Raw genomic sequence first — 14474 nt, forward strand, 5'->3', positions numbered from 1 at the left:
ATGGACAGTAAATGTCTTTACTTTCGATATATTTTATCTTATTCTAGTTTAATGAACAATCATTAATTGTTTGTTTAAATTAAAGAGCAAACGTCTATGTTGACCAGATTTATCACAAGTATTAGTAGAGATAATTCTATAACAACCATTATTAATATTTTTAAGTTATCTCCGGGTTTTGACTTACATGAACAACGCAAAGTGTGCCTCATATGGAGTAAGATCGTCATACCTTTCTGGAGTAATCTGAGATCAACCCCTGTTTTGGTCAGATTTTTGTAGCTCAGTCTTTAGTTTTCTATGCTATGTTTTATATACTGTTGTACTTCTCTAGATCGTTTTTTGTTTTTCGCCATGTCATAGTTCGTTGTCGACTTACCAGTTTGATTATCCCTTTGATATCTTTAGCTAATCTATTATTGAACTTTCCTCATATCTAACAGAACTCGGGGGCCTCGGTGGCCGAGTGGTCTAAGTAGTTACTACTGCAATTACTAGCCAGTCAACACTGAGGTTGTGAGTTCGAACCCCGCTGGTGCGGGTGCACTCGACTCCAATTTTAATTAACTAGGATTGTCAGTTTTCCTATCGAAGGTCGGTGGTTTTCTGCGGGCACTCCGGCTTCCTCCGCTAATAAAAACTGGCCGCCACGAAATAGCCCAAAAATCGGTGCTTAAAAGTGGCGTTAAAACATCAAAAATCAAATCAAATCTAACAGAACTCCTTGAAGCCGAACTAAGCAAAGAAGTGAACAAAGACCAACTAGGTTAGGGTTGAAAGACAACATTGTGACATGTGAACATTGCACAAAGGGTTTTAGTTGCACAAAATGCACGTCAAACATGAACCACATTAGGAGACTGGAGCAAGCGCTTAAAATGAAGGATAACACAATTCAAAGTGAATTTGTGTTCTTAACAGTGACTTCATATACAGGAGTGTGCGTCTTCCTTACGCAGAAACTGCTCCAACAGAGTTATTAGGAGGAAAGATTAAAAATGACTCTCCGTAACTTTTATGGACACCATCATGAATCGGTTAATCTATACGATGTGTCAGTGTCTAAACTAACTAATGACATTTTTACCACGTCTTAGATTGTGATTTAACATCTTTGTCGTCTGTCTGCTAAGTACCGAACGTGACCTATTCCCGAATATGACTGTTATACCGAGTGTGAATTTGCATTGCTATACGACGTGCCACTGTATTTTGTAACTCAACTCTGGCGATAATTGGTCAATCATACCCCAAGTTTATCTAAACAAATTTGGTAAGAACCTTTTGATATTTAAAATGAACATTATAAATGTTAGACAAACAATTATTTAAAACCTTTCCTGAGTTCTATCAGCAATTGATAAAAACTTAATGTAAAGGGTGGACAGACAAAGATCCCACAAATTTTTCTAGATATAAGAAAGCAGATTTTATAAGGCAATCATAACATACAAATAAAAGGATAATACTTATTGTTTACTAAATGGATTGAACATAATATTCTGTATGTTTGCTTAATGACATACTTAATAAGAGAGGTCATATATCAGAAAATAGAATATTACTTAAACTAAAAGATAAACGAGATTGGATAAGAGAATTGATAAAGAAAGCTACTCCAAAACATTGTGCAGAATATTTTAAAGCAAGAAAGCTAATTTAAAACAAAAGTACATAATATGTTATAAAGAATACCAAAAATCTGCAAATACTACTCAGTCATAGTATCTATCTAGAAATAAGTAATAAAGAAATATATTCAATATTATTTGCCCCTCATAAACAAGTAAAACCTGTTGGTTTTCTTAGTGGGAAAGAATTGTAAAAGACAATTTGAACATAAAATTTAAAAACACTCTTAATTTTATATTTAAATACCTAGATAACAACACATTTAAAATGTTTAAATGGAAATTACTTCATTTCATCCATCCATGCAATGCATTATTAGTTCAGTGGAAAGTATAAGAAAACAGTTCTTGCAATTTCTGCAAAGAAATTGACAGTTTTAAACATTTTTTTCATAACATGCCCTTATAGTTATCAAAAGTACCGGGCTTATTATTTGATGCGCCTTATGATACTAAATACTGACAAGAAATATATAAACTACTACTTTATCGTCAAATAGACAGACATATTCTACAGTAGGACAACCGGAAGCGCCTGAGTATTGATTTCGGTGCTCAGTGATACGGTTCACTAGACGACGTTGTCAACACGTAATGGCGGCCATTGTTTGACGTTGGATTTGACATTCCACGCTGTAAAGATGCATTTATGACATTCTTGGATGTTAAAACTTAATGCAACACAACATAAAAGGTAAAGGATTATTTCAGATATACCGACTTTATTATTTTCAAATAAGTGGGATCCTAAAAAATGATTTAACGGCAAAAATAAAGTGTAAAATTATATTAAACATGAAAATTGAAAACCCAATGTTCATCATTTCCTTTTCATATATTGAATACACTATTTACACCAACCACTGGTGAATTATATTCGGATTTCGGTCTTAGGTATCCGTCCTTGTCTCCGGGAATATTATACCCACACAAGTTGTCAACATCCGTTTTCAAACTGTTCAAAGTGTTCTTCACAATCTCACTGGAAAATATTCACGCTATCACTTCGTGCTCAGATAATAGAACATTGTAAACCTCTAACAGCAAATACGGACCAAAATTAATCAATTTTGAAAGCACGGATGATCACGTGTAATGCCGACTGTAAGTTCTCTAAAAAGGGGGGTAATTTCTCCCCCAAATACACATGAATTTTGCTGACCGTCTCAAATTCAACTCAAAAGTCCATTATCAAATCAGAGGCGGATTTAATGGGGGCCAGGGGGCCCGGGCCTCCCCTTTTGTGGGAAAAATTTGGTTGATTATATAGGGAATCACTGACGCATGACTGGAGTGGGGCCCCCTCTTAGGCAGTTAGTGGGCCCCTCTTATTAAAATTTCTGGAACCGCCACTGCAAATCATTAGAATGTAAGACATATTCACTTCAACTGTTGGCTATTTTATAGCTGGTCTAATATTAATAGATTCGTCCCATTTCATATACACCAAAATTTAATATTTAAAAAAACTTTCATTTTTACATTAACATATAATACAAAGGGAAATCAATCACAAGCACTTGTTTCTGACAATGGGGGGTTCACTATCCATTCTCGTACGAAAATTTTTATTTTTATGTGGGTGGGTGGGTAGGAGGAATTTAAGGGGACATTATATTCATTTTTCTTATTTTGCTATTATGATCTATTATGGCTTATTAATTTTTTTTTCAATCTGTACACAATTGTTCTTTCCTTTTTATTGGACAGAATATTCATGTTCATCCTGTGTCAGCACTCTTGAGCAATGTTTATTTTATGTTCGGTTATTACCATGATTACATGGACATGTACCAGATCTTTCCCATAAAAAAATAATTAAGATAGCCATCCTCTAAATCATATCTCTGAAATTATAAAAGAAATTTATCCATTGAAATTAACCAATCACCCACCCATTTGAAAAGCTTGTACACATGCTGCTTTGCATAATACATGCATCCCCAGGAACTAATTACAATTTCTTAATACATGTTATATTCTTCCAATGATTATATACACAATCTAATTAGAAATGATAATCCATTAACAATATTACTTTCTCAAACTTCATTAATACTGTCAAATTCAAGGTGTCAATTTAGTGACAATACAGTCATGACAGTGGAGGTTCCAGGATTTAAATTAAAATAAAACTGGGTTGTGAGTGCCCCCAAAATGTATAAAACTTCAGCTTGCATTGTACAATGGACATGTTATGATCTTATGATGTTTAAGCAAACTATTAAATATACAAATGTTATAAAAAGGTTTGGTATAACATAAATTTGCTCCTTGTTAAACCTAAAAATTATTTTTCAACACTTTTGAAATGTTTTCTTTGTCTGAAACCTTTATGTACTGTATTGGGCAAAAATGCTGGGGGCATAATTATCAATAATACTTAATAAATACAAGTACATGTATTTTCTTGCTAATTTATTTGGCAAATTTGTATTCATGTGTTGATAATAACAATGCAAAGTTTAATTTTGCTTTGAATAATTTAGTACATGTATATATACATTAATAGTAATTGTATGTAAATTTGCTTTATATTTCATGTATTTACAGGATGGAGAAAGATGTTCACTATGGATCAATAATTCAAAACAGAGGACCTTTTTATTAAAACAAAAATACTTGTATATGTATGATATTCTGTACATACAACAAGAAAACAGTAATCAAATGGAATGTCCAGTATTGTTGAAAGCAAAATTATTTTTGTTAACAGAAAACAATAGGACTGCAATATATTAAGGGTAAGTAATCCAAAATTGTCTGTTTAGGGTTACAAAAGTGGGTTATTGACAATGTGCTATGATTTCAATCCCCCAAATATGAAACAAAAACATAATACACATGGTATTAAAACTGTTTTCATAAGGAAACAGACTAAAAATATTCTGCATTTAACAGTCAGACATGAAAGTTGCCAATGGAATAAATTGGGACTGGAACTTAAAATTTATAGGATATAGGCCAAGGAATCGTTCAGACTTTAAGGCCAAATGGTATACTTTTAATAGTTTAAAGATTTTATTCTAATATCTATGCTGTATAAATGTCAATATTGTTTCATTTGGATTTAAAACCTAATTTCAAGAATGAAGGGTACAGTAATTAAGTCTCCCAAACGAAGTTTGGGAAGACTTATTGGTTTTGCTCAGTTATTATGTCACCTGATCGACAATGTCGGGTGACATTGCTTTTCCTCTGTTTCTTTTTCCCTTTTATTATTATTATTATTATTTTTTTTTTCTTCCACCTAATTTTGTCCGCCAGTTTTCTCAGAGCCAAAGGAACCAATCTAAATGATGGTTCACTATAAAAAGGAACCCTGACTTTCGAGTTGCAGTGCAACTTTGGAACTAAAAAATGGCTGCCATCACCATGGAAACTGAAAAAAGGTGAAAAAATTATTTATTTGAGTTTGGTTAATAATTTGAGAATGCTTAAACTTAAAATCATTAAATTTTAAGTCAATGTAGTTGTCCACTATATACAGGTTTTGGCTGATTTTGACAATCATTTGAACTACTATGTTGCCATGGAAACTACTCCAAAAATTTCAAAAATATCAAAATGCTCCAAATTTAATGAAACTTCACAGTAACGATGAGCAACATTTGTAGATGTGGAATTTGGCATTTGAATTTCTAAAATGGCTGCCGTTACCATGGAAACAATGGGAAAATGGTAAAAATGCTCCAAAAACCTTAAAGAAGCATTTACTTTCTTAAAATAGTATGTCAAATCCATTGAAATTTTAATGGTATGTTCCCTCTAATGTACCAATGTGGCATCTGTCATTAAATTTTGGGAATGGTCTCTGTTACCGTAGAAACCAGCAAAAATGGTAAAAATTTCAAAAATTTCAAAATGCTCCAAACTTAATGAAACTTCTAATGATTGTTACCTGGCAAGGTAAGATGAGACTTTTTACTTTGGAATTTCCAAAATGGCCACCGTTGCCATGGAAACTGCAAAAATGTCAAAATATTTTAAATGATCAAAAAAGCTCTAAATGTTTTGAAAATTTACTGAAAGATGTATAGCCATGCAAATATATGCATTCTCTGTTTTAAATATTCGAAATGGCTGCCGCTTAGTGGCAGTGGGGGAAGGGTGACATCCGCTATTGCTTGCAATGGCAAATCTAGTTATTATTATTCTTCTTCTTCCTCTTCCGCCGCTTTTAAATTTGAACTTGTCCGCACCCGTTCTCCAAAACCGCTTGTCATATTAACTTAGGGTTTCACAATATGCTAGACTAACATGTCTATTGGTGCAATCAGGGTTTTGTTTGTGCATTGGGGTTTATAAAGGGGTACTTTGAGGGGCAAAAAGAAAGGAGGGTTTTACTATAGAACCCTATGGGATTTTATTTTTTTTAATTTTCAAATGATTATAAATTGAAAACCGTTTGTGATAGACACAATCTTTTTAATTGAAAATGTTCTAAATGATAAAGCACATTAAATGAAATACAGGGTTAGTCCCCAGGGGTCACCCCACCCCCTGCCATTTAAGAAAGTTCTAATATCTTGTAAGTGGTCGAGATCCTTACCCCTAAACCATATATATTCTGGTTTGTCATGCTAAGATGGTTTGAATGATATACAGGGTTAGTCTCCAGGGCTCATCCTGACCCCCTGCCATTTGAGAAAGTTCTAATATCTTGTAAGTGGTCTAGATCCCCACCCCTAAACCATATATATTCTGTTTTGTCATGCTAAGATGGTTTGAATGATATACAGGGTTAGTCCCCAGGGGTCATCCCGACCCCCTGCCATTTGAGAAAGTTCTAATATCTTGTAAGTGGTCGAGATCCCAACCCCTAAACCATATATATTCTGGTTTTTCATGATAAAGCACATCAAATGAAATACAGGGTTAGTCCCCAGGGGTCACCACCACCCCCTGCCATTAAAGAAAGTTCTAATATCTTGTAAGTGGGCAAGATCCTCACCCCTAAACCATATATATTCTGGTTTGTCATGCGAAGATGGTTTAAATGATATACAGGGTTAGTCCCCAGGGGTGACCCCCACCCCCTGCTATTTAAGAAAGTTCTAATATCTGTAAGTGGTCAAGATCCCCACCCATAAACCATATATATTCTGGTTTGTCATACCAAGATGGTTTGAATGATATACAGGGTTAGTCCCCAGGGGTCATCCCGACCCCCTGCCATTTGAGAAAGTTCTAATATCTTGTAAATGGTCGAGATCCCCACCCCTAAACCATATATATTCCTGTTCATCATGTCTCGAACATTTGAATGACGTATATGGTCAGTCTTTAGGGGTTCCCCCCACCCCCAATGTTCTAATATCTTGTAAATGGTCGAGATCCCCACCCCTAAACCATATATATTCCTGTTCGTCGTGTCTCGAACATTTGAATGTTGTATAGGGTCAGTCCCCAGGGGTTCCCCCCACCCCCAATGTTCTAGTATCTTGTAAATGGTCGAGATCCCCACCCCTAAACCATATATATTCTGGTTTGTCATGCAAAGATGATTTGAATGATATACAGGGTTAGTCCCCAGGCATCACTAATGCATATAACTTGACTGGACCAAACCAATTATTACTGGACTTTGTCCAATGTCAGGCGACACTGGGAATTACGAATTATGGGAGCTTCGTTTGGGAGACTTCGTAACAGCATCCTGTTACAATCATTTCTTGTTTAAAATTAATTTAAATGATTAAAAACAATATATGGGAAGTAACTCTTACAAGATGTGCATTGTATCCTAATGAAGTGTTTTAATGAATTTGTCTATTTTTATACTTTTGCGGTCGTATATTGGTACATGTATGATGTTGGCGTCTCAGTCATAGTCCGAAGACACATTGGTTTTCGCACTATAACTTTAGTTTAAGGGAATGGATCTCTATGAAATTTTACCATAAGGTTAAATACCACAAAAGAAAGGTTGGGATTGATTTTGGGGGTGATGGTACCAACAGTTAAGGAATTAGGGGCTAATAAGGGGCCAAAAATAAGCATTTTCTAGTTTCCAGACAATAACTTGTGGAACGGTGTATGGATCTTTCTGAAATTATACCACATGTTTCCTTACCACAAAGGGATGGTTAGGATTTTTCTTGGGGGGTTATGGCTCAAACCGTTTAGGAATTAAGGGCAAAAAAGGGGGAAAAACAAGGTTGTCCTGGTTAATGGACAAATACTTTAGTACAAAACATAATTTAAAGCAGTGTAAAGGAGATAAATCAAATACATCATTTGAATTACCTCCCTTACACTGCTTTTAAATTATGTATAAAGTAATGGTTAATGAACAATTAAGACAATTTAAAACAGTGTAAGGGAGGTAATCCAAATACAACGTTTTGATTACTTCCCTTACACTGCTTTTAAATTATGTTTAAAGAAATGCATATTTATAAAGGAAGACCAGTAAAAATATCTGCAAATGTTGCATCTTTTTTTTTTATCAATTTTTTCTCATTTCAGATTTCAGAAATTAAAAAGAATTATTCTTCAAATATTATTTTTTTTTCAAATTTCAAATATTGAAAAATTTCAAGAAGTAATCTTTAATTGCACAGTATGGTGCATTAGATTTGTAAAATCTTTGACCACATTTATTTATTTGTTATGCCGAATCTGATCATTTTTCAGATTTTTAATTTTGGGTCCAGTTTTCAAATTGGTCTACATTAAGGTCCAAAGGGTCCAAAATTAAACTTAGTTTGATTTTAACAAAAATTGAATATATGGGGTTCTTTGATATGCTGAATCTAAACATGTATTTAGATTTTTGATTTTGGGCCCAGTTTTCAAGTTGGTCCAAATTGGGGTCCAAATTAAACGTAGTTTGATTTCAACAAAAATTGAATATATGGGGTTCTTTGATATGCTGAATCTAACCATGTATTTAGATTTTTTGTTTGTGGGCCCAGCTATCAAATTGGTTCATATAGAGATCAAAAGGGTCCAAAATTAAACTTTGTTTGATTTCATCAAAAATTGAATTATTGGGGTTTTTTGATATGGCAAATCTAACCGTGTATTTCGATTTTTAATTTTGGGTCCCGTTTTTTAAATTGGTCTACATTAAGGTCCAAAGGGTCCAAAATTAAACTTTAGTTTGATTTTAACAAAAATTGAATATATGGGGTTCTTTGATATGCTGAATCTAACCATGTATTTAGATTTTTTGTTTGTGGGCCCAGTTATCAAATTGGTTCATATTGAGGTCAAAAGGGTCCAAAATTAAACTTTGTTTGATTTCACCAAAAATTGAATTATTGGGGTTCTTTGATATGGCAAATCTAACCGTGTATTTAGATTTTTAATTTTGGGTCCCGTTTTTTAAATTTGTCTACATTATGGTCCAAAGGGTCCAAAATTAAACTTAGTTTGATTTTTAAAAAAATTTAATTCTTGGGGTTCTTTGATATGCTGAATCTTAACATGGGTGTTTAGATTTTTGATTATGGGCCCAGTTTTCAAGTTGGTCCAAGTTGGGGTCCAAAATAAAACTTTGTTTGATTTCAACAAAAATTTAATACATGGGGTTCTTTGATATGCTGAATCTAACCATGTATTTTGATTTTTGGGCCCCGTTATCAAATTGGTCCACATTGAGGTCAAAAGGGTCTAAAATTAAACTTTGTTTGATTTCATCAAAAATTGAATTCTTTGGATTCTTTGATATGCTGAATCTAACCATGTATTTAGATTTTGGATATTGGACCATAATAGGTAAATTAAAAAATTTTAAGTTCTTTGACCACATTCATTCTGTGTCAGAAACCTTTGCTGTGTCAAATATTTAATCACAATCCAAATTCAGAGCTGTATCAAGCTTGAATGTTGTGTCCATACTTGCCCCAACTTTTCAGGGTTAGACCTCTGCGGTCGTATCAAGCTGCGCCCAGCGGAGCATTTTATTTCAGATAAGAGAATGACTTAAGCAGACTGTATTGGGGTCATAGATGGCCATAACAATGAAATACAATATATTATAATTATCATTCTTCATTACGTTTTGATTGAACTAACAAACTTAATTTAATAACAAAATATTTTCTTTTTTTCAGTACACAACACATGGTGTCCGAAGAATAATTTTACTGAATGATAAAAAATTTAATACCTGGAATCAGCAATTTACAAAATGTATATGAAATTTATTAAGAGAGATATATTCATGTACAGAATGGTAACCCCACCAAATAACCCAGGTGGTTCAAGTGATTATTAGCAGACATTTTTGTTGAACTAATGCAGGATTAAATAAATGAAGCTTTAGCAGACTATGGTCTCCAAAGTGTAGTATAAAAAAGAGGATTTTTAAATATGTGAGACTCATCAACATTAAAATGTGCATAAGTGAAATGTTACAATATTTAGTAAAAAATTCAGATTATTGACTCAGTTGTGTTCATGAAATTTTTTATCAAAACAATATCACTGTTATATAATTAATAAGATTCCATATGTTCTATTTTATACTTTTGACAACCGAATATATCTTCCCTCTGGCCTCAAGTGTTTCCCTTTTATTTTGTATGAGTGTAATTTACAGAAAGCTCACTTTGCTTAAGGCGAATTCACGTTTTGCCTTTCCAGAATTATTGGACTTTATTCATGGAAAATTAGACATTTACCCATATGTTGTAGAAGAACTCAATTTTGCTTTAATACTTTTTCAAGAATTTGTATCACAAGGCTAGATTTGATCAAATAATCTCACTTTTGAATATTTATCACATATCACATACTTAAATAATCTAGTATGCTTAGATTGATTTCCTTCACTTTTGCCCTGTTGTTGAGATTGAGTGAAATAATTTAATTATTTTATCCCTATCAATTTGGGGTGAGGATCTGTGTCCCATCGGGACCGACATTCAACACTGCATAACTATATCCTATCACAAGTTATGATACAGCCAACCATATAACATAGCCCCTGCCACTGAAATGAGAAAAGAGGTGCACAACATACAAAAAAATATTTCATATGGCTAGCTTCATTGTATCCTTTGAATATTTCATTGATTTTTTGTCAGTAGTTATTTATTAAAGGTACTACAGTTCCCTTTCAGTTTGCCTGCTTAAGACTTGATTACAGTTCCAATATAAAAATAAGAAGTTGGAGTATGATTGCCAATGAGACAACTCTCCACCAGATACCTTATGACGAAAAGGTTAATAAATATATGTATAGGTCTCTGACAGCCTTCATCAATGAACAGAACTAATAACCCATAGTAAGCTACATATATACAGTAAAAGGTCCCTAAATAACATGACACAATAGAGGCTGAAAATGAATATTCTGCATCAGTGAGTATGCAAAAGTGAAAATATATTTAGAAAGAAAAGCATGTGTAGCAATGGATGCAAATAAAAAGTCAATCCAGAAAAAAATCCTACTACATCGCACGTTATGGCTTATGCAGTTTATTCACTAAATTAACAACTTTTACATACTTCATTCAACTAATTTACATTAAACCTGGGAACAGTATATCTGTCAATATATATATGTTCGTGATTAAACAAGACAAAATAAAAGAAAAGAACAGGGCGAATTGGTAACAGGGCAAAAGGACCAAGAGCGAACAAGTACTAGTGCGAACAGACCAGGATTCCCTTCCCACCACCTACCTAGAATAGCAAATGGTCCTCCCCATATGCATAGATATAGTAATACTAGTCTAATAGTCATTATACATGTTATACCAATGCCCTAAGAAACTGCACATTGAATTTTTAAAAAATAAAGTCATGAAGAGTTTAAACCAACACTGCAAACCAGATATTAACAATTAATAAAATGACACATGCCTTTGACAAAATTAACCCCCCCTTTTTTTCAAAAAAGAAACAAAACAAAACACATAACGATAACTGTATTAACGAAAGGAAACTTATGAAAAAAAAAACGATAGCTTTTCTATGGCCTATTCAGGTTAGATGTTCATAAAAAACTCATCGGCCGGTAACATACTAACAATAATCACGAAATAAATATGGATCAACGAAGACGACGTACGATATCAAAAAATCAATCCCATGATGATGTAGGCCTAAAACTGTTAGTTTACCAAGCTCGGCCTGTTTTGGTATAACGTTGATATGAATTCAACATATCGCATGACTTCCTTTGCATTCAGATAAACAAAATTGCTACAAAGAAGTAAAGAATCCAACTTTTAATGACATTTACGGCGCCGGAAATTGAAAACGTTGGTCTATATACTGACACAACATCGGTTGAGGTCGATTCCGGCAATTCTGCTTCAAAAAATCTTTAGCAGTTAGAATTTATTGATGTCTTAAAATATATTTGTTATGTTTCAATAAATTTTAGTGGATAAATATTTTTGAGAGAAGGATAGCTATCGTGTACTTCAGAAACAAGGTTAAGGGAGGACCACGCACCCATAGTGGGGACATACAAAATAAAGATGACCGTTCTCCATTTCTACTCGATAGAAATGCCTAATTTTTTCATAACATATACATTATGTACCAAAGATTATTATATGAAAGTATAAAAAAAATCGAGGCGGAGATTTTTATAGAAACATCTAATAATTATAGCAGACCAATAGACGTAATAGAAAAATAGACGAAAATGGCGCCTTCTTCAATTTCGAAAAAAATCTATAATTTTACAATTTATGGACACATATTATTATTTTTAAAGGAGTTAAATATCTAAGGATTCACCTTTTCATGACAGTTGAATGAATATTTACTTTAAAAACAGAAATTGTTCCAATTATTAAATTATCGACCTTGCAAGGAAAAACCTATAAAAAATTGAGACCCCTACTTTAAAATGGGTACAAATTTTTGCCCTGGCTTGAACACCCCTGTTCTTTACGAATTTCGATGCCAAAAACTAGCGAGAATAGGATGTTAAAATTTTTAGAAAATCGAAGGATATGTATTTTTTTGTACCCATTTCTAATATCGCTATTTAATTCTACAGTGCATAAAATCAAAATCCGAAATTCTATGTTCAGATATAAAAAAAATAAGATTTCCTTTTATTTTAATGTTCTAAAATGAAAATAATATGTAAACTCGTATATTTTTCTCTTAAAGATATACTTACAATCAACAGTATTTACCGTCGGTACTTTGCCGTAAGCGAATGAAAAAAAAATACAAAAGCGCGCCATTTTTCAGTTGACGTCGGCCGACGCAAAATAGTCCAATTTTCGGCGTAGGACTACTGAGCGCCGCCGAATCACATTTTAGCCAAAAAGGCACATCCGGTTGTCCTACTGCTAAGGCTAGAAAATTTAATAACTGGCTATAAAATATGAGATATAAAATATTTTGATATAAACGCCCTCATAACAGTTATATTTGACTCTATATATAAGGCACATTTTATTTAAAAAAAAATAAGATAGAAAAGGAAATAAACGACATTATAAAATTAAATGCGATAAGAAATATCGAAACCGAAAAAATATTATTTAAGTTATCGACATATTGTAACTTGTATGTAATATTTGTTATGCGTATGTTTGACAAATCAACACATGCTGCTTTCCGTGTATAAATAATATGCCACGACGTGAAAAAAAAATGCATCGCAAATAACCTCTTGATTTGTATTTAACATATTTTTGTACACTTATCTCTATATTTATTTCCATTAGCATGGTAAAAAATGGAAGTTTGAAAAATAAATCATTCAAATTATAAAAGAATAAGTAAATTCCAATTACACAGGTATCATGTGAGAAAGTAAACATACACAATAACCACAAAACGTTACGGTGTATATCCGTTATTTTTTTCCGATTCATAAGCAGACAAAATAAATCAATGAATCAGTTTATATTGATGTTTATTTATATTGTTTATTCTGTTTAACTGTATAATTCTAACATTGATTATATATATTTTATTATATATTCTCCCTGGATATATAGTAATTTACACACAGGGTAACTTAGCCCAATGCTGTTAGCTAAGTAAATTGTTAAACAGCATTTAGTGCAATAAAGATGATTTAATTGTTTCAAAAAAATTTTGACCAAGCCAAACCCAATGCTAAGATCGTATGTGAAAACACTCATAGAAATTATGTAAACAGCTTGTACAGGTTATGCAAATGTATAACCCCAACAGGTATGTCCGAGTACACAAGTTTAGTTTCAAAGAATAAATGCTGATATTTGTTATGATCAAGTGGTAAATGGTTTTGCTTGATGTACGAATATATGGACTTAACTGTGTGCATTTCTTAAACTTAAGTTCATGTATTTAATTTACAAGTTGTTCTTACCATTTCTAAATTATCCATTTCTTTCTAATACAGATGGGTGCGGTCCTAAACTATACAAAAGTTAATTTTGAGCAGACTTGTTGACTGCTTTTCAAGTTAACTAGGGAAATTTTAATCAGACAAGCAAGTTAACTTTGTCGTTGGTAGACCAGACCTACGGTCTTCTTTTGTAAGACAGCTGCAGAACTATTGACAGGTCTGCTCAAGACCAAACCTGTGGACAAGTCTGCCTTTGACCAGTCCTGAGGACAGGTCTGCATCAGACCAGACCTGTGGACAGGTCTGCTCCAGACCAGACCTGTGGACAGATCTGCTCCTGACCAGACTTGTGGACAAGTTTGCTATTGAACAGACCTGGTAACAGGTCTGCTTATGACAGATTACCGTGTTCAAGACTTTTGATTTTAATATGTAAACAATAATTGCATTGTTCTTTTTTTTTCCAGTATAGCAAATTTCTTTACTCGTTAGACGCTATCGATATTATACACATTAAACATTTTTATTTTCATTTCATATTCTTATATACATTAAACAATGGCTATAAAATTACACAC

The 14474-nt window shown here is 33.0% G+C and overlaps 1 long non-coding RNA gene across 1 annotated transcript; it reads left to right on the forward strand.

Moving 5' to 3' along the window:
* Window positions 1-2454: 2454 nt before the first annotated feature.
* Window positions 2455-10697, forward strand: LOC127706945 (uncharacterized). Its single transcript, XR_007984666.1, has 3 exons — window positions 2455-2735; window positions 4185-4375; window positions 9695-10697. It is a non-coding gene; the product is annotated as an uncharacterized LOC127706945 (long non-coding RNA).
* The last annotated feature ends 3777 nt before the right edge of the window (window positions 10698-14474 follow it).

The sequence above is a fragment of the Mytilus californianus genome, unplaced genomic scaffold (genome assembly GCF_021869535.1).
Source record: "Mytilus californianus isolate M0D057914Y unplaced genomic scaffold, xbMytCali1.0.p SCAF_6, whole genome shotgun sequence".
Classification (NCBI taxonomy): domain Eukaryota; kingdom Metazoa; phylum Mollusca; class Bivalvia; order Mytilida; family Mytilidae; genus Mytilus; species Mytilus californianus.